We start from the raw sequence: 22,549 nt of genomic DNA, 5'->3' as shown, positions 1-22,549 counted from the left end.
TAGAATTCCCCTGGGAAGCCATCTGGCCCTGGGCTTTTGTGTTTTGGGAGATTTTTGATGACTGCTTCTATTTCCTTAGTGGTTATAGGTCTGTTCAGGTGTTCTATTTCTTCCTGGTTCAGTTTTGGTAGTTGATACATCTCTAGGAATGCATCCATTACTTCCAGGTTATCTAATTTGTTGGCATAGAGTTGCTCATAATATGTTCTTATAATTATTTGTATTTCTTTGGTGTTGGTTGTGATTTCTCCTCTTTCATTCATGATTTTGTTGATTTGGGTCATTTCTCTTTTCTTTTTGATAAGTCTGGCCAGGGGCTTATCAATCTTGTTAATTCTTTCAAAGAACCAGCTCCTAGTTTCGTTGATCTGTTCTACTGTTCTTTTGGTTTCTATTTCATTGATTTCTGCTCTGATCTTTATTATTTCTCTTCTCCTGCTGGGTTTAGGCTTTATTTGCTGTTCTTTCTCCAGCTCCTTTAGGTGTAGGGTTAGGTTGTGTACTTGAGACCTTTCTTGTTTCTTGAGAAAGGCTTGTATTGCTATATACTTTCCTCTTAGGACTGCCTTTGCTGTATCCCAAAGATTTTGAATAGTTGTGTTTTCATTTTCATTGGTTTCCATGAATTTTTTTAATTCTTCTTTAATTTCCTGGTTGACCCATTCATTCTTCAGTAGGATGCTCTTTAGCCTCCATGTATTTGAGTTCTTTCTGACTTTCCTCTTGTGATTGAGTTCTAGTTTCAAAGCATTGTGGTCTGAAAATAGGCAGGGGATGATCCCAATCTTCTGGTACCGGTTGAGACCTGATTTATGACCTAGGATGTGATCTATTCTGGAGAATGTTCCATGGGCACTAGAGAAGAATGTGTATTCTGTTGCTTTGGGATGGAATGTTCTGAATATGTCTGTGAAGTCCATTTGGTCCAGTGTGTCATTTAAAGTCTTTATTTCCTTGTTGATCTTTTGCTTAGACGATCTGTCCATTTCAGTGAGGGGGGTGTTAAAGTCCCCCACTATTATTGTATTGTTGTCGATGTGTTTCTTTGCTTTTGTTATTAATTGCCTTATATAATTGGCTGCTCCCATGTTAGGGGCATAGATATTTACAATTGTTAGATCTTCTTGTTGGATAGACCCTTTAAGTATGATATAGTGTCCTTCCTCATCTCTTATTACAGTCTTTGGTTTAAAATCTAATTTGTCTGATATAAGGATTGCCACCCCAGCTTTCTTTTGGTGTCCATTAGCATGGTAAATGGTTTTCCACCCCCTCACTTTAAATCTGGGGGTGTCTTTGGGTCTAAAATGAGTCTCTTGCAGACAGCATATCGATGGGTCTTGTTTTTTAATCCAATCTGATAGCCTGTGTCTTTTGATTGGGGCATTTAGCCCATTTACATTCAGGGTAACTATTGAAAGATAGGAGTTCAGTGCCATTGTATTGCCTGTAAAGTGACTGTTACTGTATATTGTTTGTGTTCCTTTCTGGTCTATGTTGCTTTTAGGCTCTCTCTTTGCTTAGAGGACCCCTTTCAATATTTGTTGTAGGGCTGGTTTCGTGTTTGCAAATTCCTTTAGTTTTTGTTTGTCCTGGAAGCTTTTTATCTCTCCTTCTATTTTCAATGACAGCCTAGCTGGATATAGTATTCTTGGCTGCATATTTTTCTCATTTAGTGCTCTGAATATGTCCTGCCAGTCCTTTCTGGCCTGCCAGGTCTCTGTGGATAAGTCTGTTGCCAATCTAATGTTTCTACCATTGTAGGTTACATATCTCTTCTCCCGAGCTGCTTTCAGGATTTTCTCTTTGTCTCTGAGACTCGTAAGTTTTACTATTAGATGTCGGGGTGTTGACCTATTTTTATTGATTTTGAGAGGGGTTCTCTGTGCTTCCTGGATTTTGATGCCTGTTTCCTTCCCCAAATTAGGGAAGTTCTCTGCTATAATTTGCTCCATTATACCTTCTGCACCTCTCTCTCTTTCTTCTTCTTCTGGGATCCCAATTATTCTAATGTTGTTTCGTCTTATGGTATCGTTTATTTCTCGAATTCTGCCCTCGTGATCCAGTAGTTGTTTATCTCTCTTTTTCTCAGCTTCTTTATTTTCCATCATTTGGTCTTCTATCTCACTGATTCTTTCTTCTGCCTCATTTATCCTAGCAGTTAGTGCCCCCATATTTGATTGCACCTCATTAATAGCCTTTTTGATTTCTACTTGGTTCGATTTTAGTTCTTTTACTTCTCCAGAAAGGGTGTCTCTAATAACTTCCATGTTTTTTTCAAGCCCAGCTAGTATCTTTAAAGTGATGATTCTGAACTCTAGATCTGATATTGTACTAATGTCCGTATTGAGTAGGTCCCTGGCAGTCGGTACTACCTCTTGTTCTTTTTGTTGAGGTGATTTTTTCCGTCTTGTCATTTTGTGCAGAGGAGAATAGATTAATGAGAGAACAAAATGCTAGCAGGGTAACAACGTCCCGAGAAAATATACTCTAAACAAATCAGAAAAGACCTGAAGCAGTGGGAAAAGAAAGGGAAAGAGAGAAAAAAGAAAAGGAAAGAAAAAAAGAAAAAAGAAAAAGATTAAGATAAAAACAAACAAAAGCAGAACAAAACAAAACAAAACAAAAACAGAATGTGATCAAATATGATCAGGCTGGATTATAGATCAGTGCCACACACTAGATTTTGGGTGTATTTTGTTCTGTTAAAAGAAAGTCCCTCCCAAAATTTTAAAGAAAGAAAAACTTATATATGTACAAAAATAAGGGTTGATATGATGAAGGGATGGAATATGACTGTAAAGATGGAAATTATAAAAAATTTTAAAAAAGGATTTGATAAGTTGTTTGAAAAAAGAAAGAAGAGGATTAAAAAAAAAAAAAGAAAAAGAAAAAAGGGAGAGAATGTGATCAGGCAGGGGAGTAGAAAAAAACCATACACTAGAGATTTAGAGTATATTTTGATCTGTTAGAAGAAACTATCTCAAGATTTTAAAGAGAGAACAACTTATATATATATGCCAAAAATACAGGTAACTACTATGAAGGGATAGAATATGACTTTAAAAATGAAAAATAAAAATGTTTTTTTTTTTAAAAAGGGATTGATAAGATGTTGGTTGAAAAAGGGAAAAAGAAAAATTCAAAAAAAAAAAAGAAAAAAGGAAAAAAGAAAAAAAGACAGTTAAAAAAAATAATTAACTTTGAAAGACTAAAGAATCATGGTAAAAAAGCCATGAATTCTATGTGCAGTGTTCCCCTAGCGCTGGAGTTCTTCCGTTCTCATTGATCGGTAAACTTGGTCTTGGCTGGCTGTTCTCGCTGATCTTCTGGGGGAGGGGCCTGTTGCCGTGGTTCCCAAATGTCTTTGCCGGAGGCAAAATTGCCCCGCCCTTGCCGGTCCGGGCTAAGTAATCTGCTCGGGTTTGCTCTCCGGAGCTTTTGTTCCCTGCAAGCTTTCCGTACAGCTTTGGAGGCGGAGAGTGAAAATGGCGGCCTCCCAGTCTCCGCCCCGGCGGAGCCGAGAACTCGGGGTCCCGCTCCTCAGCGAGCCCCCAGAGAAAAGCCGTCAGTCACTCCCGTCTCCCCGGTCTCCGGCCGCACTCCGCGCTCACCCGGCCTGTGACCGCGCCTTTCTATCTGGCACCCGACCCCGGGTGGAGTCTCCAAACCCAGCAGATCCCTGCGGTGCACTCCCGCACCTCTCCTCCCGGGGGAAGAAGGTGAGTCTCCCCGGATCTGCCGCTTGTTGGGTCCCTGCTGGAGGAGCAGTGGCCCGACTGTGCCGCGGATCACGGTCTATGGCAACCCCGAGCTGAGAGCCCACGCCTGGGCTCCGTCTCTGCAGCCGGCTTCCCTGCTCCGATACCTGGGAGCTCTGCCGCACTCAGGCACCCCCGGTCTTTCTGTGACCCCGAGGGTCCTGAGACCACACTGTCCCGCGAGGGTTCCACCCCCCACTTCGCCACCAGAGTGACGTCCCTCAGCGGAGCAGACTTTTAAAACTTCCGATTTTGTGCTCCGTGGCTCTATCACTTGCCAGAAGCGGCCGTCGGAGGCCCCTCCCCCGCCGTCTATCCTCCCGAATATCGCCTCGGATTCACTTCTCCGCACGTCCTACCTTCCAAAAAGTGGTCGCTTTTCTGTTCAGAGAGTTGTTGCTCTTCTTTTCTTTGATCTCCTGTTGAGTTTGTAGGTGTTCAGAATGGTTTGATCCCTATCCAGCTGAATTCCTGAGAGGAGACGAAATCCAGGTCTCCTACTCCTCCGCCATCTTGCTCCGCCCCCCGGATGGTACATATTTAGAGCCCAGCCTTGGTATCTGCTGCTGATTTGTCAAACTTTCAATAATGGCAGTGGCTGGATCAGTCCTGGTGAGAAACAGCCCAAGCTGTTGGAACTGTGCATAACCTCTACCACTGCCCCATGGCTATTTTATTCATGGGCCCACTGTACAAGCACTGGAATGGCCAAAGACAAGTCTCTGGTCTACCTAGTTGAGCAGTGTCTCTTCTGTAATCTGTGCTCTCTAGTGGCATTAGCGTGTGATGCAAAGATCCTCACACTTTGAGACCACTCCCATGAATCCATCACTATGCTTCTTCCTGAGACCTCTGCCTCCTTTCTTCCAATTCCCCAGCTCTACCCAAATTTCCTAATAAACATCTAAGGGATGAATAACCATCTAAGCCATTGACCACAGCTAAAAATCTTGAATATTCTTTTTTTTTTTTTAAGATTTTATTTATTTATTTGAGAGAGAGAGAGAAACAGCATGGGGGGGGGGCGAGGGTCAGAGGGAGAAGCAGGTTCCCCGCTGAGCTGGGAGCCCAATGCGGGGCTCGATCCCGGAACTCCGGGATCACGACCTGAGCCGAAGGCAGTCGCCCAACTGACTGAGCCACCCAGGCGCCCCAGTCCTGAATATTCTTATCCCAGGGCACAACTTGCTCCAGTACAAGTAAATAACCAGGTGTACTGTTTAGAGTTCTAGACACTGAAAGGCTTTCTCTTTGTCTCCTCTGAAATGATACTACAGAATAGCAATTGTCCATTTTTGGCTTGTACTAACATCTTGTGCTGATCTACTGATGAACCAAAGATTTTTCATCCTTTTTTAGCTAGTCAAAATGAAAATTTATAAGGCCATAGGTATAGAATGAAGGAGACTCATCTGTGTAACAGAAATAGGTAATATGAGGGTCTGGGCCAAATATTCATTTATTTGTATTCTCTGGATCTACTCGGCCTGATTCCAAATGTACCATTGTCATTATATGATGACATTTTGTTATGCCTGCCCACCTTATGAATTGACAACATTCAGCTGCAGGAGGCAAAGCTCAGATCCTGTTGGGAAGCAATTTGATGTACTATGATCAAGTATCCAGGCTCTACTAGAGTCTAGTAGTATGCCAGGAGCTGCTGTTTAAATGGTGAATAATTTTCTGTTGCAGATTAATAACCATCTAAACCAGCACATTTTTGTGTTATGGACAGAATTGATTCCTCCCCACCCCACCTCCTTGAATTCATGTATTGCAGCCCTAACTCCTAATGTGACTCCATTTGGAAAAAGGGACTTTAAGCAGTTAATTAAGGCTAAATGAGATCATATAGGTGGGGTCCTAATCTAATAGAACTGATATCTTAATAAAAAGAGGAAGAGACACTAGATCTCTCTCTTTCTCTTTCTCTCTCTCTCTTCCTATTTCTAAACATGCATAGAGGAGAAACTATGAGGACACAGCAAAAAGGTGGCTGTTTACAAGCGAAGAAAAGAGCTCTCACCAAGAAACCAACCCTGATGGCCCCTTGATCTTGGACTTCTGGCCTCCAGAACTGTGAGATAATAAATTTCTGTTGTTTAAGCTGTCCTGCCTGAGGTATCTTGTTACAGCAGCCCTGGGAGACTAATACAAGGCAGCATAGACTTGCTGCAAAACCTTAGGAGTCCACATTGAGACTCATCTACTAGGACTTGCCTGAGATACAACATCCTGTCTTTATTTACTGTGGATACCTCTAAACACCCTGTCCCATGGCCCATTGATGGGACTGATTGCATTGCAACCTGAATATGCTCTTTTGCTCTGAGTTACACTCAAAACTGGCATCTTTCTGAGTTATTCAATAAATGGGTTATTGCATTTTCCAAGTATGTTTTGTACTACCTCCAAAGTTAAGAGGCTTATTAACTATTGCGCCTTTTTTTCTTCTTCTTCTTCTTTTTTTTAAATTTTATTTATTTAGGGGCGCCTGGGCGGCTCAGTCGTTGGGCATCTACCTTCGGCTCAGGTCATGATCCCAGGGTCCTGGGATCGAGCCCCGCATCGGGCTCCCTGCTCGGCGGGAAGCCTGCTTCTCCTCTCCCACTCCCCCTGCTTGTGTTCCCTCTCTTGCTGTGTCTCTCTGTCAAATAAATAAATAAAATCTTAAAAAAAAAAAAGATTTTATTTATTTATTTGACAGAGAGAGAGAGAGAGAAAGCACAAGCAGGGGGAGGGATAGAGGGAGAGAAGCAGGCCCCCCACTGAGCAGGGAACCCAATGCAGGACTCCATCCCAGGACCCTGGGATCATGACCTGAGCCGAAGGCCGACACCTAACCGACTGAGCCACCCAAGAGTCCCTGCATTTTTCTTAATGGTAAGAGCTACAGGCGTTAATACTGCCCAGCATTTCTCAGATCACCTGGAATCCATGTATTGTTTATCTCCCACCCACTGATGTATCCATTATACTTGCCACTTCATACTCCCTTAGGTTCAATTAACGTCATGTCATTGATACAGTGACAAGGGAATGTCAAAACAACCAAAGTCAAAAACAACAAACTAACTGGACTGGACTGTGACAGCAAAAGACTTCACTCAAACTTCTGCTACAACTGTGAATGTATGCTGCTGTTCACTCCCAATGAACGCAAATGTCTTTTCATTGCTCTTTGTGATAGACTTTTGTGATTTCTTGGTGATTGTATAGAATACATTCACCAGATCAATAGTTGCTACTGATGCCAGAGATTAGGTTCATCTGTTCTCGTAATATGATTTCTGCTCTAGCTATGACAATAGGGCCACAATTTGGCTACATTTTTGGTAGTAGTTTTAATTTCCTATGGCTCTTGCAACAAATTACTGCAAACTTTGTTGCTAAAAACAACACATGTTTATTCTCTTATAATTTTGGAGGTCAGAAGTTTAAAATTAGTTTCACTGGGCTGAAATTGTAACAATGGGGCCATGCTTCCTTTTTCAGCCTCCAGAGCTGCATTTCTCGGAGCTCATGACCCCTTCTTACACTTTCAAAGCCTGAAGTATAGCACCTGGCTTTAGTTGTTGCCTTCTTCTTCTGTAGTCTGATCCCCTCTGCCTCCCTATTATTAGGACACTTACAGTTACATTCAGGGCTCACCTAGATAATCGAGGACAATCTCTCCATCTCAAGAGCCTTAATTTAATCACACATTAAATTATTCTGCAAACTCCCTTTGCAGTGTAAATTAGCACTCAAGAGTTTTCAGAGATTTTAGGACCTGGAGCTTTGGGAATGAATAATTTTCCACCCACTGCAGAAGTCTTTTCTCATCTACCGTGGCCAGTTGTTCACTGCCCACCCCCACACATCCCGGATCCTATTAAAAAATCAGTAAATCCCAGGTGAATTAAAAATCAGGGATAGGGGGCGCCTGGGTGGCTCAGTCGTTAAGCGTCTGCCTTCGGCTCAGGTCATGATCCCAGGACCCTGCGATGGAGCCCCGCATCCGGCTCCCTGCTCCGCGGGAAGCCTGCTTCTCCCTCTCCCACTCCCCCTGCTTGTGTTCCCTCTCTCGCTGTGTGTCTCTCTCTCAAATAAATAAATAAAATCTTAAAAAAAAAAAAAAATCAGGGATAGGATGAAAACCACCTTCACTGCAACCTTTAATCCTTGAGGGCTCCCTGCTATTTTACTTGGAATGTGGTATTGCTTTTGATTTACTATCTTCGCCAAAGGGGCAGTGTCAGGAGTTTGCATTTGAATTTCCCTACCATATCCTTAATTTGATCTTGACCCTGAGGCCACATTTTGGTGGTTGTACCCTGTATTTAATTTCCAGCCAGGTTTTAATTTACTCAGACGGAATTTTTCTGGTTGAAGAAACTGAAGATGAGAAAAACAGTTTTATTTTCCACACCAGAAAATCCTGGCTCCCTTATATTTCCTCTAAAGTCTGTTTGCAAACTGAGCAGTTCCTTCTTCACTTTATTCCACAAATTAGAAATGAAGAGCCAGTTGATATATTCCAGATACTGCCTGAAATCACCTTAGCCCTATCTACAAGTTCATTAGGTGTATTTTCTACCTACCAATTTACCACAGGCAAGTCTTTTCAATTACTTCACCACCACATAAGAAACATTGTTATCCCTCCAACTTTCTAAAGGAATTTCCAGCCTCCACCAGCGGTTTTCCAGAAGCCACTTTTATAGTCTCTGTTTGCTTCTCAAAGTCAATGCCACATGTTTTAGGTTTTTGTTAAGGCAGGACACCATTTCTGATATGAAATTGAATGGCTTCATTTAGCTTTCATTGTTTAAAAAACCACCCCCAAATTCAGTGGCTTCAATAACATTTTTGTTTCTCACAATTCTTTAAGTTGTTTGTGCTGTTTCCTTGCCGATTTCACCTGGGATCTCTCATGCAACTGAATCTAGCTAGAGGGTTAGTGCAGTGGGCAGACTCTAAACCGCCCCCCTCCCCCAATGATCTCCAGTTCCTGGTGTTCATGTCTTTGTGAATATCTCTCCCCCTGGAATATGGGCTAGCCTAGCAACCTGTAACTTGCTTCTAACTCATAGAATGTAGTAAAAATGTTGTGGTATCACTTTTTTTTTTTTCTTTTTAGATTTTATTTATTTATTTGACAGAGAGAGACACAGCGAGAGAGGGAACACAAGCAGGGGGAGTGGGAGAGGGAGAAGCAAGCTTCCCGCCGAGCAGGGAGCCGGATGTGGGACTCGATCCCAGGACCCTAGGATCATGACCTGAGCCGGAGGCAGACAATCAACGACTGAGCCACCCAGGCGCCCCGTGGTATCACTTTCACAATTAAGTTTTAGGAGACTATAATTTTCATCTTGCTGGCTGATGTTCTCTATTGACTCTCTCCCTTGCTGGCTTTGATGAAGCAAATTGTCGTGTTGGGTAGACCCATGTGACAAGGAACTTAGTATAAAGGAAGAGTGTCCTTGTTATCCTCTCCACCATCAACACCTACTGTTGTTTTTGTTTTGTTTTGTTTTGTTTTGTTTTCTAATATAGTTGACACACAATATTACATTAGTTTCAGGTATACAACACAGTGACTGAACACCTCTGTACAGTTATGTTATGCCACCACACGTGTAGCTGCCATATGTCACCATACAACATTATCACAGTTCCCTATGCCGTACCTTTTATTCCCATTATTTATTTATTCCATCACTGGAAGCCTGTATCTTACATGCCCCTTAACCCATTTTGTCTATCCCTCTGCTCCCCACACCCCTCTGGCAACTGTCAGTTTGTTCTCTGTATTTATAGGTCTGCTTCTGCTTTTGTTTGTTCATTTATTTGATTGTTTGGTTTTTTTTAGATTCCATATATAAGTGAAATCATATGGTATTTGTCTTTCTCTGTCTGATTTATTTCACTTAGCATAATACCCTCTAGGTTAATCAATGGTGTTGCAAATGGCAAGATCTCATTCTTTTTATGACAGAGTAATATTCCATTACACACACACACACACACACACACACACACACACACACAAATCTTTTATATCCATTCATCTACAGATAGACACCTAGGCTGCTTCCAGCACCATCATCTTCATCACCACCACCACTACCATCACTGTCCTTCATAGCCTTGACTCCTGATGGTCCATTCTCAACCATTGATTGACAAGTGGGGCAGAGCTGGGCTTAAGATATTTTCTCCCAAGCCCTGTCCTCTTTTTTTTTTTTTTTTAAAGATTTTTATTTATTTGACAGAGAGAGCCACAGCGAGAGAGGGAACACAAGCAGGGGAGTGGGAGAGGGAGAAGCAGGCTTCCCGCGGAGCAGGGAGCCCGATGCAGGGCTCGATCCCAGGACCCTGGGATCATGACCTGAGCCGAAGGCAGACGCTTAAAGACTGAGCCACCCAGGCGCCCAAGCCCTGTCCTCTTAATTCAGCTGGTTCTGGATCCCAAAAGGCCTCTCTTCCACTTGCTCCTCACTGATACAACTTCTGCAGCTCAGAGGAATCAGTTCTGGACTTAGCAGCAGGCACCAGTCTCCCCTTTCATCAAGCAGGTCTGTCTTAGAGGCTCCTGCTCTCTCCTTCTTGGGCAGTACATGGAAATGGCTGATACAGTCTAATGCTTACTAATAGGAAAGATCAGGCCATGCTCTAAAAGGAACCAACTCCCTATGACCCGGTGGGTAGAGAGACTCCCAAGGAATTTGTCCAAGCCCTTAGCATCTTTGTGCCTTGTCTGTGTGACATAGCTTACTAGTAATGACCTGCAGGAAAGATGAAGCTGGGGTTCTAGGCTCTGAGCTGCCCTCACCTGAAGAGGCTGCGTAGCACAGCTGTGATTATCCTGAACAAAGACATTTCCCTTTCTCCCCCACCCCCAGGGCTTGGAGATCTCATGGGTGGAGTGGGGGAATATTTTAACCAGTTCTGGGAATGAGGAAGCAGGATCCCAAGGTTGTGTAGGATAGCCTAACTTAGCTCCAATGTTGCTCAAAGAGCTTCTAGAAATCCTTTTTTCCATCTGCTGCCTGCAGGCAGGTGTGAGCAACCCTCCCTTCCCACAGCTAAGGGGCCTCTCTGACCTTGAAGAAACCTTGGGAAGGAGAGGCTGTTGTATGCTTCCTTAAGGGGAAATCTCTCTCCAGTAATTCCCACCCCCTGGATCTCTGGGGATCCTCTGGATCTCTTTCTCTGCATTGCTTCAGACAGAAACATGAGGGAAAATGACCAGCTCTGTGAAAGACCAGCAAGACCGGGTGCCAGAAGCCAGGAGACCGATGTGCCTAGAAGAGTAGATGTAACGTATCCACCAAAAAGGCCTCATCTATGAATTGTCAAGGTGACCAGGGTCAGGGCACACTTTGTTTCAGGAATAATTCATACACCATTTTTCATTATTTTTTTAAGGAAGTCATCTGTTGGATTAATAAGACATTATTAAACAGACTGATATAATTAAATTAACATAAGCATAATCATTCATAAACCTAGTTTTCAAATTTGTAAGTTCCTGATCTCCACTTGTGAAAAGGTTAAAATTTTCTTGGCCTGGTCTATTTGTATGTGAACAATTCATCACTCATGGACCTTGCCATACCAGGTTGAATGAAAAGAAAATCACAAAGTGGCACCTTTTCAATGGGGCCTCCCCTGACCACCCTATTCAGAGTTGAGTCCTGAGCGCTCTTACCTCCTTACTAGGGATTAATGTAGCCCAAGTGCCTGGACTAGTGCCTTGCATACAATAGATACTTATGCATGCTCTTAAATGAATGAGATAAGAAGCTTTGGTAAAATATTCCATCCCCTAGTTATGCAGGTACGGATACTGAGAGTCAGAAGTGACACAGTGCTGAATGACACCCAGCTGGAGCCCAGGCTAGGACCCATTGTCCTGGCACCAGATCCAGGGCTCTTTGTGCTAAGCCAAGAGGATTTGCCAGCTTCTCATCAGAAGCCAGCCTTCTCTTCCTTCCCTGCAAACCCTGCTGTGTCCCTCCCCATCCCCATGGGTGATCATGCCCCAGCACCACAACCTCTGGGTGATCTAAAGAGTGAGAAGACACTATCTGCCCTGAAGACAAACACCTGCCTAGCTAAGGGATGGGAAATGGGGATGGGGGGCTTCTGAGCACATTCATCCAATATGAGACATTTCTGCTCAGTGGAATTCAATAATCATATTTTGAGAGCAACACAAATTATGGATAGTGTTTGATATAAAATACTTCACGGTTCACCAAATATTTTCCTAGAATTCTTGTTCGTTCCTGACAACTAATGGAAAATACAGAAGAGATCATTGATCCCATTTTACAGATGAGGTCACTGAGCTTTAGAGAGGTTGTATCCAAAAGAAGCAGAACTAAATCTGAAAGCCATGACTCCCAGCACACCGGGGTTTGTTTGTTTGTTTGTTTGTTTAAGATTTTATTTATTTATTTGACAGGGAGACACAGCCAGAGAGGGAACACAAGCAGGGGGATTGGGAGAGGGAGAAGCAGGCTTCCCGTGGAGCAGGGAGCCCGATGCGGGGCTCGATCCCAGAACCCTGGGATCATGACCTGAGCTGAAGGCAGACGCTTAATGACTGAGCCACCCAGGCGCCCCCACACCGGGGGTTTTAACTGGGCTCTGCAGGAGACTCGGGCGTGACTGGGACTTGGGATGTGCCTTTTTCTTCAAGCAGGGAAGACCTCACTAAACAGACATTGATAAAGACAGGGTTCCATTTGTAAACTTGTTTGTGAAACGGTGGCTTTTGTACAGTAATTAAGCAATTCCTGGTGGGGTTGTCTGTTCCTTTCCCTGAAAGGCTGACTACGTGGGGGAAACACTAGGATTGTAGTTCCCTGAGTCTTATTTACAAGATGCTACCGGCCTTCAGCGGGTGAGGTTGCCAGACTCAGCAAATAAAAATACAAATGCCGAGTTATATTTGCATTTCAGATAAATAATGATTATTTTTTCATCTAAATATGCCTTAAATATTACATGGGATGTACTTATACAAACAAAAATCTATTGTTTATATGAAAGTCAAATTTAAGTAGGCATTTTATATTTTATCTGCTAACCCTCTCAGCCAGGGAAGGTACCTGAAGACTTCATTTTCCCAACAACCCACTACCCCTATCTAGTGTCCCACATTCTGGATCTTCCTCACCAGAGCCAGCAGACTATCCCACTTCAACAAGGGCCCTCTAGAAACAAGACAGTGTAACCCAGAGTGAAACCCATGATGAGGTTTCAGGCCAAGTTAGCTCAGGCCATGTGGGTTCTAGGGAACCTCAATTTGCAAGAGAGGGGAAGCAATCGCCCTGCTGGCTTCTGCCCTGTGAATCCTGACTGAGTTAGGCAGAAAGGGTTCAGCAGGCGTTGGCTCACACATCTCTCAACTTTTCCCTCTCTTACTTCTGACACCACTGGACATGACATCTAGAATTCCTGGGACCTCAGCAAAGGTAGGTCAGGCATCATGGCCCTGTTCCCTCCCCAGTCCAGCAGGGCCAGCATGGGCATGCCACCGAGTCAAGCACGTGGAGCCCTAGCTCTTCCTCACAGTCCTGCCATGTGGGTTTGACCTGTTCTCACTGGAGGCCCTCTTTCCATTTGCAGATTTAATTCAGATTAACATGAAAATAGCCATGGACTGCTTTCCTGCAGGGTAAGAGAATGCCCCTTAATTTCAGGAGTGATATGGAGGGGTTTGGCTTATCTTCCTCTATGATATAGGGAAACAGGAAACTGATGGGGTCCAGGATGATTGCTGGCATCCCAGGCTCTGCCCCACACCCTACTGGACTTGTCAGAATGGGGTGCACCGGCAGGCTGGGCCCTGGAGACCAGGCTGGCATGGACAGAGGAGAATGTTCTCTCTCTCTAAGGGCCAGTGAGGAGGGAGGCTTCACAGTGGACAGACTCAGGCTAGGCTGTCAGCTTCCTAGCTACCGCCCTCTCCGGCACCCTCTGCCTCCACAGCTGGGGCTTGCAAGGCTGGGTGGTGAAAGCAGAAGGGCTGGGAGATCTCCATGCCCCAGAGATCACCCACTGGCACCTCCTCACCAGAGGTGCACTGATGGCTTGTGGCTTCTCTCTCTGCTGGGGAAGCCTTGTACCCTGAGAAGCCTGGCCTCCAGACGGGAGAGTGTGATGCCAGCCTCAGCGTCTCCCTGGCCTTAGCATGGTTGCCAGTGAGCAGAGCCTTGGTTTTTAGAATTGTGAAGTTATGCCTGCCCTTTACTCCATAAAAGGGGGTGAATTAAAGTGAGGTAAGCCTTGAACCAGGACCAGCCACCCCTCCTCAAAGCCTCCAAGACCATTTCTATTCTGATCAGTGTAATTTTGAAATGCAGCTGGGTTTTCACTTCCATCCTCTGTCGTCTTTCCCCACCCAGATTCAATTTAGATTAAGAAGAATGAAGGTAGGGCATGTTTGCCCTCCACTCAATCACCGGTGCTGGAGTTCAGCGGTCCACACTCCTGCCCCCTGTGCCTCTTAGCCCTGCAGTCCGGAAGGGGCTGGCAAAGAGGAAGTTCTCCCAGAATGGGAGGGTTGTGTGCTCTTGGAACCACAGCACCCCAAGGCTAATCCTTCCTCCATGGTGTCCCTGTGTGTTCCCATGCTCTAACCTGCCATCCACTGTCTGTGTGCCTCCTCCAGGGAGGGCATTCCCAGGCCCTCACCTGGGCTTTCCGAGTTCAGCAGCTCTAGGTCTGCTTTTCTTATACAAACCAGCACAGGATGGTCTTGCTTGGTGAGGAAATCACAGCTCCCTTAAGCCTTCTCAGCACATTTACTGCTTCCCGCCACCACCTGGAGCCTACACTCTATTTCATCTTCTTTCTCAGTTCTCCACCTGTGTTCTTACCTGGGCCCTGCCTCCACAGTAGCCATGACAGACGATGGCTGGCACCAAGAATGGTACTGGTACCATGTGCGTGCCAAGGGATGCCCTAAAGGGATCTGGGCACCGGTTGCCCCTGTGAGACTCCTGGCCCTTCACTTATAGCTTTGGGATGGGGCTTATTTGCCAGAAAGACCAAGGCTTGATGAGAAGCCTAGAACTTCCATTCCTACTCTGCCCAACCTCCAGGAAAGGGAGAGGAGCTGGAGATTAAATTAATAATCTATCATGACCACGTGATGAATGAAACCCCCCTAAAAGTCCCTAAATCATGATTCAGGGAGCTTCCATATTGGTGAATGCATCCCTGTGCCAGGAGGGTAGCACACCTCAATGCCATGAGGATAGAAAATCCTGTGCTCAGGACTCTTCCAGACCTCATCCCATGTACCTTTTCATTGGGTTGTATCTCTTTATTTTTTATGCTTTATAATATCCTTCATAATACACCTGTAATTATAAGCACAGTTCTTCCCTGAGTTCTGTGAGCTCTTCTAGTAAATTACTGAACCTGAGAAGGGGGTCATGAGAACCCATGATTTATAGTGAGTTGGTCAGAAGCACAGAAGGTCCAGGACTTGCAGTTGACATCTGAAATGGGGGCAGTCTTGTGGGATTGAATTCTTAGCTTGTGGGATCTGGTGCTAACTTCAGGTAGATGGTGTTAGACTTGAAACAAATTGCAGGTCACCCACTTGGTGTTTGGAGAGTTGAACGTTGGTTATTGGTGAGGAAAAACCCCAGACATTTGGTGTCAGAAGAATTCTGTGGGCAGGAACAGATCATGGAATCCTACACAAATATTTGAGTTTTCCCTCCCAATAACAGCCAATAACATTTTTTGCATCTCATTAGGAAGCGTCGGCCTTTGGAGCAGAAGAAGTGTGGTCCAGAAAGGAGGAAGAGGTGCCAGCAGGGAAGCCAGAGAGCACTTCCTATTCTCCTTCTCTGATCCTTGGTATCTATGGAAGCTGGAGCTCACTTCGGATAAAGCCTTGCAACTACCTACTGCCCTCCCAGTCTTGACAATTCCAATCCTTCAGCCCTAGACTCTTGGAGATATTGAGAGGAGGTAAGGATGTAATCCACACACCTTGCCAACCAACTGACTGCCTCCCAGCAAGACTGTGTGTCCTGGGTGTCCTGGCCGCTCTCCCCCTGCTCTCTGGCCTGGATCATGTCTAGGCACCCCTCCCTCCCCCCATCACCTTCCATGGAATAATGTTCTTGCATCAAGCATGTGCGGCTTGAGTATGCACAGCTGAGTCTTCTCTCCCAGTGAGGCTGTACATACCCCAGCCCAGCAGAGGAGGGGCTTAGAGGCCTAGTAGAAGTACAGCCAGGCCCTACTCTTCGGTTTTGAGGTTTATACCCTGAAGAGGATATAAAAGAGCTATGTCCTACTTTCATAGACCTAGGGACCAAATGATGGATGTCTATACCCAAAGTTTCTAAGTCCTTTAGAACATTCCCTTCCTACTCCAGGTGTAGATTGGTGCATGGAGCCATATCCCCAGTGTGGCACAGTGGGGAAGGGGTGGGATTGTCTCCATCTGCACATAGTCAAAGATTCAGCCTTTCTAGGGCTTGAGACTCAAAGTAGATTAATGATCATGGCTGGTCTGAAGGGAATGGAATTATTAATAATCTAGTCCTGATAGAATAAGGCTTTGCTTTCCTTCTCCCAGCCCCATCACTAGCTATGGAAGGCGGGGGAGGGCCCCATTAATCATGCTGTTCTGATGTTCCTGCCTGCTCAATAGTCACAGGAATGAATATATTGCTCAGAAAACATGTGCAGGATTGTTACAACACAGACGCTCTGAAGGCATTATTTTCATTGTCAGGCTGCTTGATGGTTTCATAATTTTAATAAAAGAATGAGGTTTTAGACTCAAGGGAGTGATTAATAAAGAAGTCCACAGACACATGGTGATGGCTGAAGCACTCTCGCTAAGAGCAGGCTGAGTTCTTGATGGGTCCGAGGGCTATAGCCTCCCCCCACCTGCCACCTACTCTTCTGATAGAGATGTCTGCTCACCACTCAGCCCCGCAACGTTCCTCCCACATCACACACAGCACTTGAGCTTGAGGTCACACAGTGGAATATTTGCATCCTCCAAATGGAGAGAAAAATGAACAAATTAGAAGGCTTTAACCACTTGCATGAGTCAGGACTTCCTCAGGTGTCTGTGATAGAAACCCAACTCTGATTTAAGAAGAAAAAGAAGCCAGCTGGAGTGGGGGCCAGTGCATCAGTTCAAAGAACTACAGAGTAGAAGAGGGTAGCTGTCCCTCCAGGTATGGCCGACTTCAGAGACTCATGAAGTCACTGGGACATCAGCCCTTTCCTTCCATCCCCCGGCTCAGCCTTTGTCTGTGTTTCTGCATTCTGAGGCTGCCCCCAGCAGTGGCAGCCCCGCACCTCTGCTGCTTTGGAGAAGCCTTCCCTGAGAGCGATCATGCGCTCTTGCCTCTACTGGGCTGTGCTTGCTTCTGAACCGCTCAGCCCTTTGTTTGTTTGTTGTCTGCCAGCCCTGGCGAGAGCAGGAGCTTCACCTGGTTCAGGTTCATCGCTCTACAGACAAAGCCACCAACGGTGCCTGGCACAGGGAAGGCTTTCAAATATTAGTTGAACAAATAAATGAGCCCTAAGACATATATTTACGACTGCCTTCTAGACGGGGAGGTTGGAAATCAGAGAGAAGTAAATTCCCTGAGGTCACTCAGCTCACACTTGGCAGAGCCAAGGTTTGAACCCAAATAATTAGACTTCAGACCTTCTGATTATGAACACTGCAAGCTAGAGGGCTTGCATTCGGTACCCACGTAAGCTGGGGCTAAGAGGCCCTGGAAAGAGAGAGGGAAGAGGAGAGACAGAGCGAGGGAGATGGAGAGAGATGGAAGTGGGGGGAGAGAGAGAAGAGAGGAGAGGGAAGAAAGACATGCCAATATCAGCATGAGGTAGGGGCTCTGCTGGCTCATCTTGGGGCGGGGAGGGTGGTACTCAGTTCCCTTTTCCTACCTCTGCATGGGAATGCACAAGTTTTGGAAAGCTAAAGAGGGAACTTTTGAAAGGAGCATTTTAAATCATTAGCCAAATTTAATTATTGAACAACTCCACTTTCCAAGGATCTTGCCTGATTATTTACCTCAAGGCACTGATCCATTTTGTATTTGCCTCATTATGAGCCCCTGCCTCCAGCCTGGCACCTCTCTCTAACCTGCAGGAGACTCCAGGGGTCAGGGCTGGGCAGGAAGACAGACCAGAGATGGCTATACCCCAAATCCATTTTGCTCTACGCAGAACTCTGGTTTCAGAGTGCTGGCTCGGGCATCTGAAGCTGTGGTCAGTGCTCAGCTCTGCCGTTCTTCACTTCGTGTCTAACTTTCCTGTGCTTCAGGCTCTCCTGAGAGTTCCTCTTCAGGCTGAGGAACAAATGAGAAAATGTGGACATTTCGCTCTGTGAGTGGTCACCACGTTGCTCCTCTTGAGGGGTAGAACCCTCACACATTCCAGGACTGAGAGTGGGGTGCATGCTGATGCAAAGGCCCTCTGCTAGGCCCTCTGCTGTGGCTCCTTGGCTGCTAGATGACAGGCACAACCTCAAAGTTCCTTAGTTCTCCCTCCCTGACAGTGTGGCCACAGTGTAGGGAATCTCATTATGTAGCCATTAGATGCTCATAAAAGTGGCTGCTACAAAGCCCATTAGTTAATTATAAAGTAATCACAAACACACCGAAGGAGCATCTGTTTGATTTATTCTAATTGCTTAGACATGCTTAAATTCTCCCAGCTGGAATGTAGGCCTTAGGAGGATAGCAGCTTCCAAGTCCAGGGCCCCACACTGAGCTCGGATGGGGGTCCCAGGGCTCATGGACTAACACAGTAAGGTGGGCAAAGATCTGGCTTCCAGTGCAGCTCCCACAGAGCTTTCTGGGGCTCAGGGATGGAAATTTCTTTGGGGTCTGCTGGTGCCTCTTTGAGCTGCTGAGCAGGTGCTCAGGGGAAAACATGGGGCATACTGATGAGGGAACAGAAGGCAAGCTGAGGATAAAGCAGAAGCTGACACCCCACAACCCCCTCCCATGGGATCTATGTGACATTCCTCAGGCACTCCTGGCTGCCCTAAAGGAAAAACAAATAGTTAACTTACAGAGATCACAATCCTACAAGGCAAGAGTCTCCCTCAATTTACAAATGTCTTAGCTGGTGACTAACATAATAAAATTTAAAAAAAAATGTCTTAGCAATCCTCAAGAACAAAGCATTCCTATCATCAATAACTAGCTTCCAGAAGGAAGTGTAGATACAATTAAATGTCTTTATAACCTGCAGCCCATCGACAGATACTTGAAGTGGGCAGTGTTATGTACCTCTGGGAAGTTCCCAACTATCTTCATGTTAATGCCTTACTAGTGGGGTAAACAACCTTGACAATGGCAAGGCCTCTCTGGTTTCTCTAGGTCCTCTTTAGCATATGAAAGTTCTTTGGAAACCCCCCTTTTTCCTTACCTCCCCCAACCCCATAGTATATAATCAGCCACCCCTCACAAATCTGGTGCAGCACCTCTTTCTGCCCACGGGTCCATAAACCACCATTTTCACCAAAGATGTCTCAAGAATTCTTTCTTGGTCGTCGGTTCCGGACTCCACCCACTGAACCTCACCTATATTCCAAAACCCCATTAATATGGAGAAGGAGGCCCAAGGCACCTGTCCCTGATGAGGGAACAGAAGGCAAGCTGAGGACAAAGCGGAAGCTGACACAACCCTCTCCTCCCACCGTGGGATTTTTTGTGACATTCCTCAGGCACTCCTGGCTGCCCTAAAGGAAAAACAAATAGTTAACTTGTAGAGATCACAATCCTGCAAGACCATGTTTTAGCAATTTACAAGAACAAAGCATTTCTATCAATGGCTTAGCTTCCAGAAGGAAATGTAGATACAATTAAATGTCCTTATAATTTGCAGCCCATTGACAGATACTTGAAGCGGGCAGAGTATAATGTTCCTCCAGGAAGTTACCAGCTATCTTCATGTTAATGCCTTACTAGAGGGGAAAACAACCTTAACTTGACAATGGCCAGGCCTCCGGTATCCTGTGAATCTTTAACATATGAAAGATCTTTCTGGAAACCTCCTTTTTCCCTACCCCCCCAACCCCATAGTATGTAATCATCCACCCCTCACAACCCTGGTACAGCAGCTCTTTCTGCCCACGGGTCCTGTCCCCGTGCTTTACTAAACCACCATTTTGCACCAAAGACGTCTCAAGAATTCTTTCTTGGCCATCGGCTTCGAACCCTAATAACGTCTTTCCTACATCATATGGCACCCGAACATGGGGCTTTGAGTCCAGAATCTCATCTTAACTCTGAGCCATGGTGCAAATTTGGTGAGTACTTTCTCTCTTCTTCCTTTACTCTCATTCCGGGGGCTCTTCAAGGAGTATGGTCCTATTGGAACACTTTCATGCCGATTGCTCAGGCAGCAATCCTCTAGTGCATAGCTACTCTGCGGAGAGGAGAAAGTCTGCCTTTTGGTTGGAAGTTAGTACCCTGGCCAGAATGGTAATAAGACCCAGAAACTTGATGCCCTCTCTTTATTCCTGCCCTTATACAAAGTCGTCTGTCTTGGGCACGGGACAGCCACCTAAGTCACCAGGACAGCTGCCAATCTTAAGACTCCCTTGTGAGGTTTCCTCCTGATTAATCTAATGTGATCCCCTCTGATTCCCTGGTCTAGCCGCTTCTGGCCGCAGGACCTCCACTCGGAGCCGGCCGAAACCAGTACCTGATTGAACTGAAACCCAACCGGGGACCGTTTCCTAGGGAAGTTGGCTATAAAGACCACATGTGTTGGAATGTTGCTTAGACCATGATGGATTTCTATCTTTACTGTTTTCTGTCCATGTCTTCTACTAACTACTTAAGCTATAAAATTGGGTAATTTCTACTTGTAAAGCTTTTCTAGTGTTTTCCATGGGTTAAAACAGCAGGTTCTCCAGGGCAAGGTAAAATAAGGCATGACCTTCTGTGGCATGACCTTCAAGGTAAAATAAGGCGCGACCTTCATGGCACGACCTTCAAGGCATGATATTTCGGTCCATACCCCAGGAACCCATCTGTAGCCCAGGATGCAATGGGAAGTGGGGGGACGCTAGCATCCCTCCTACAGGGGCCTTTATCGGCGGTGGTGGTCATAGCTGTTTTGTTCGGGGGACGCCTTGGGTCGCTTTGTCACCAGGAATCTCTGACATATCCTGCGTGGGACGCCACCCGGGAGTCAGGGGGTATTTTCTAGGTAATGGACCTTCTCTTTTCTTCAGTTCCCAAGGACTGCCCCTTGGGGTGACTTTTAACCCATTGGAAACAATTTGGATTGCAAAACTTAGGAAAGGACTGAGCTCCTGTAACACTGCATGGCCTCGGTGGGATCTATCAGATCTCCTCTGCCGGAAATAGGGCAAATGGACCCAGGGTACCTTCATTGCTTGTACCTAGGCCTTCATTGCCCTACCCCAGGACCCCGACCTAAGGGCCTCTTGCAGAATGTGTTCACCTGAATGGGTCAGCTAGTAAACTTTATATTTAACATTTAATGTATTATTTGTTTCAGGGGTACAGGTATGTGGTTCATCAGTCTTACACAATTCACAGTGCTCACCATAGTACATACCCTCCCCAGTGTCCGTCACCCAGCCACCCCATCCCTCCCACCCCCCACCACTCCAGCAACCCTCAGTTTGTTTCCTGAGATTAAGAGTCTCTTATGGTTTGTCTCCCTCTCTGGTTTCATCTTGTTTCATTTTTTCCTCCTTTCCCCTGTGCTCCTCTGTCTTGTTTCTCAAATTCCTCATGTCAGTGAGATCATATGATAATTGTCTTTCTCTGATTGACTTATTTCGCTTAGCATAATACCCTCTAGTTCCATCCACGTCGATGCAAATGGCAAGATTTCAGGGCTTTTTTGATGGCTGCATAATATTCCACTTTAGATATATACCACATCTTTATCCATTCATCTGTTGATGGACACCTGGGCTCTTTCCATAGTTTGGTTATTGTGGACATTGCTGCTATAAACATCAGGGTGCACATGCCCCTTCGGATCCCTACATTTGTATCTTTGGGGTAAATACCCAGTAGTGCAACTGCTGGGTCGTATGGTAGCTCTATTTTCAACTTTTTGAGGAACCTCCATACTGTTTTCCAGAGTGGCTGCACCAGCTTGCATTCCCACCAACAGTGTAGGAGGGTTCCCCTTTCTCCGCATCCCTGCCAACATCTGTCACTTCCTGACTTGTTAATTTTAGCCATTCTGACTGGTGTGAGGTGGTATCTCATTGAGGTTTTGATTTGGATTTCCCTGAGGCCGAGTGATGTTGAACACTTTTTCATGTGTCTGTTGGAAAGGGTCCTTCTTTTCCTCTCACAGCTCCTGGTGGCCCCAAGTGTTCCTTGGCTTATGGCAGCATCACTCTGATCTCCACCTCCAGCTTCCTTTGGCCTTCTCCCTGCCTCTCTGAATCTTCACATGACTGTCTTCTTATAAGTGATGGCAGCAGGCTGGGTCCAGGGACCCAGGGAGGGTCCCCCAGGACCAGCCAAGAGGGTCCTTTGCTTTGCAAGGGATGGAAATCAAATGCAAACCAACAGGAAGAGAGAGCAAAATTTATTAAAGAGAAAGTCAATACAGACAGAGTGTCTGAGAGTCTTGGAAAGGAAAGGAGCATGAGTCTCTTCTTTGTCCAAGGTCTGAGGGTTTTTGTTGAGGACTGTGGTCTGGTGTACATGTCCTCTCAGGCATCCAGAAACTGGTTAGAACAAAGACGAGGGCCCAGGTGTTACTCCTTGGAGCCAGGGGGT

The sequence above is a fragment of the Halichoerus grypus genome, chromosome 15 (assembly GCF_964656455.1).
Source record: "Halichoerus grypus chromosome 15, mHalGry1.hap1.1, whole genome shotgun sequence".
Taxonomy (NCBI): Eukaryota; Metazoa; Chordata; class Mammalia; order Carnivora; family Phocidae; genus Halichoerus; species Halichoerus grypus.
This window is presented reverse-complemented; position numbering follows the sequence as displayed.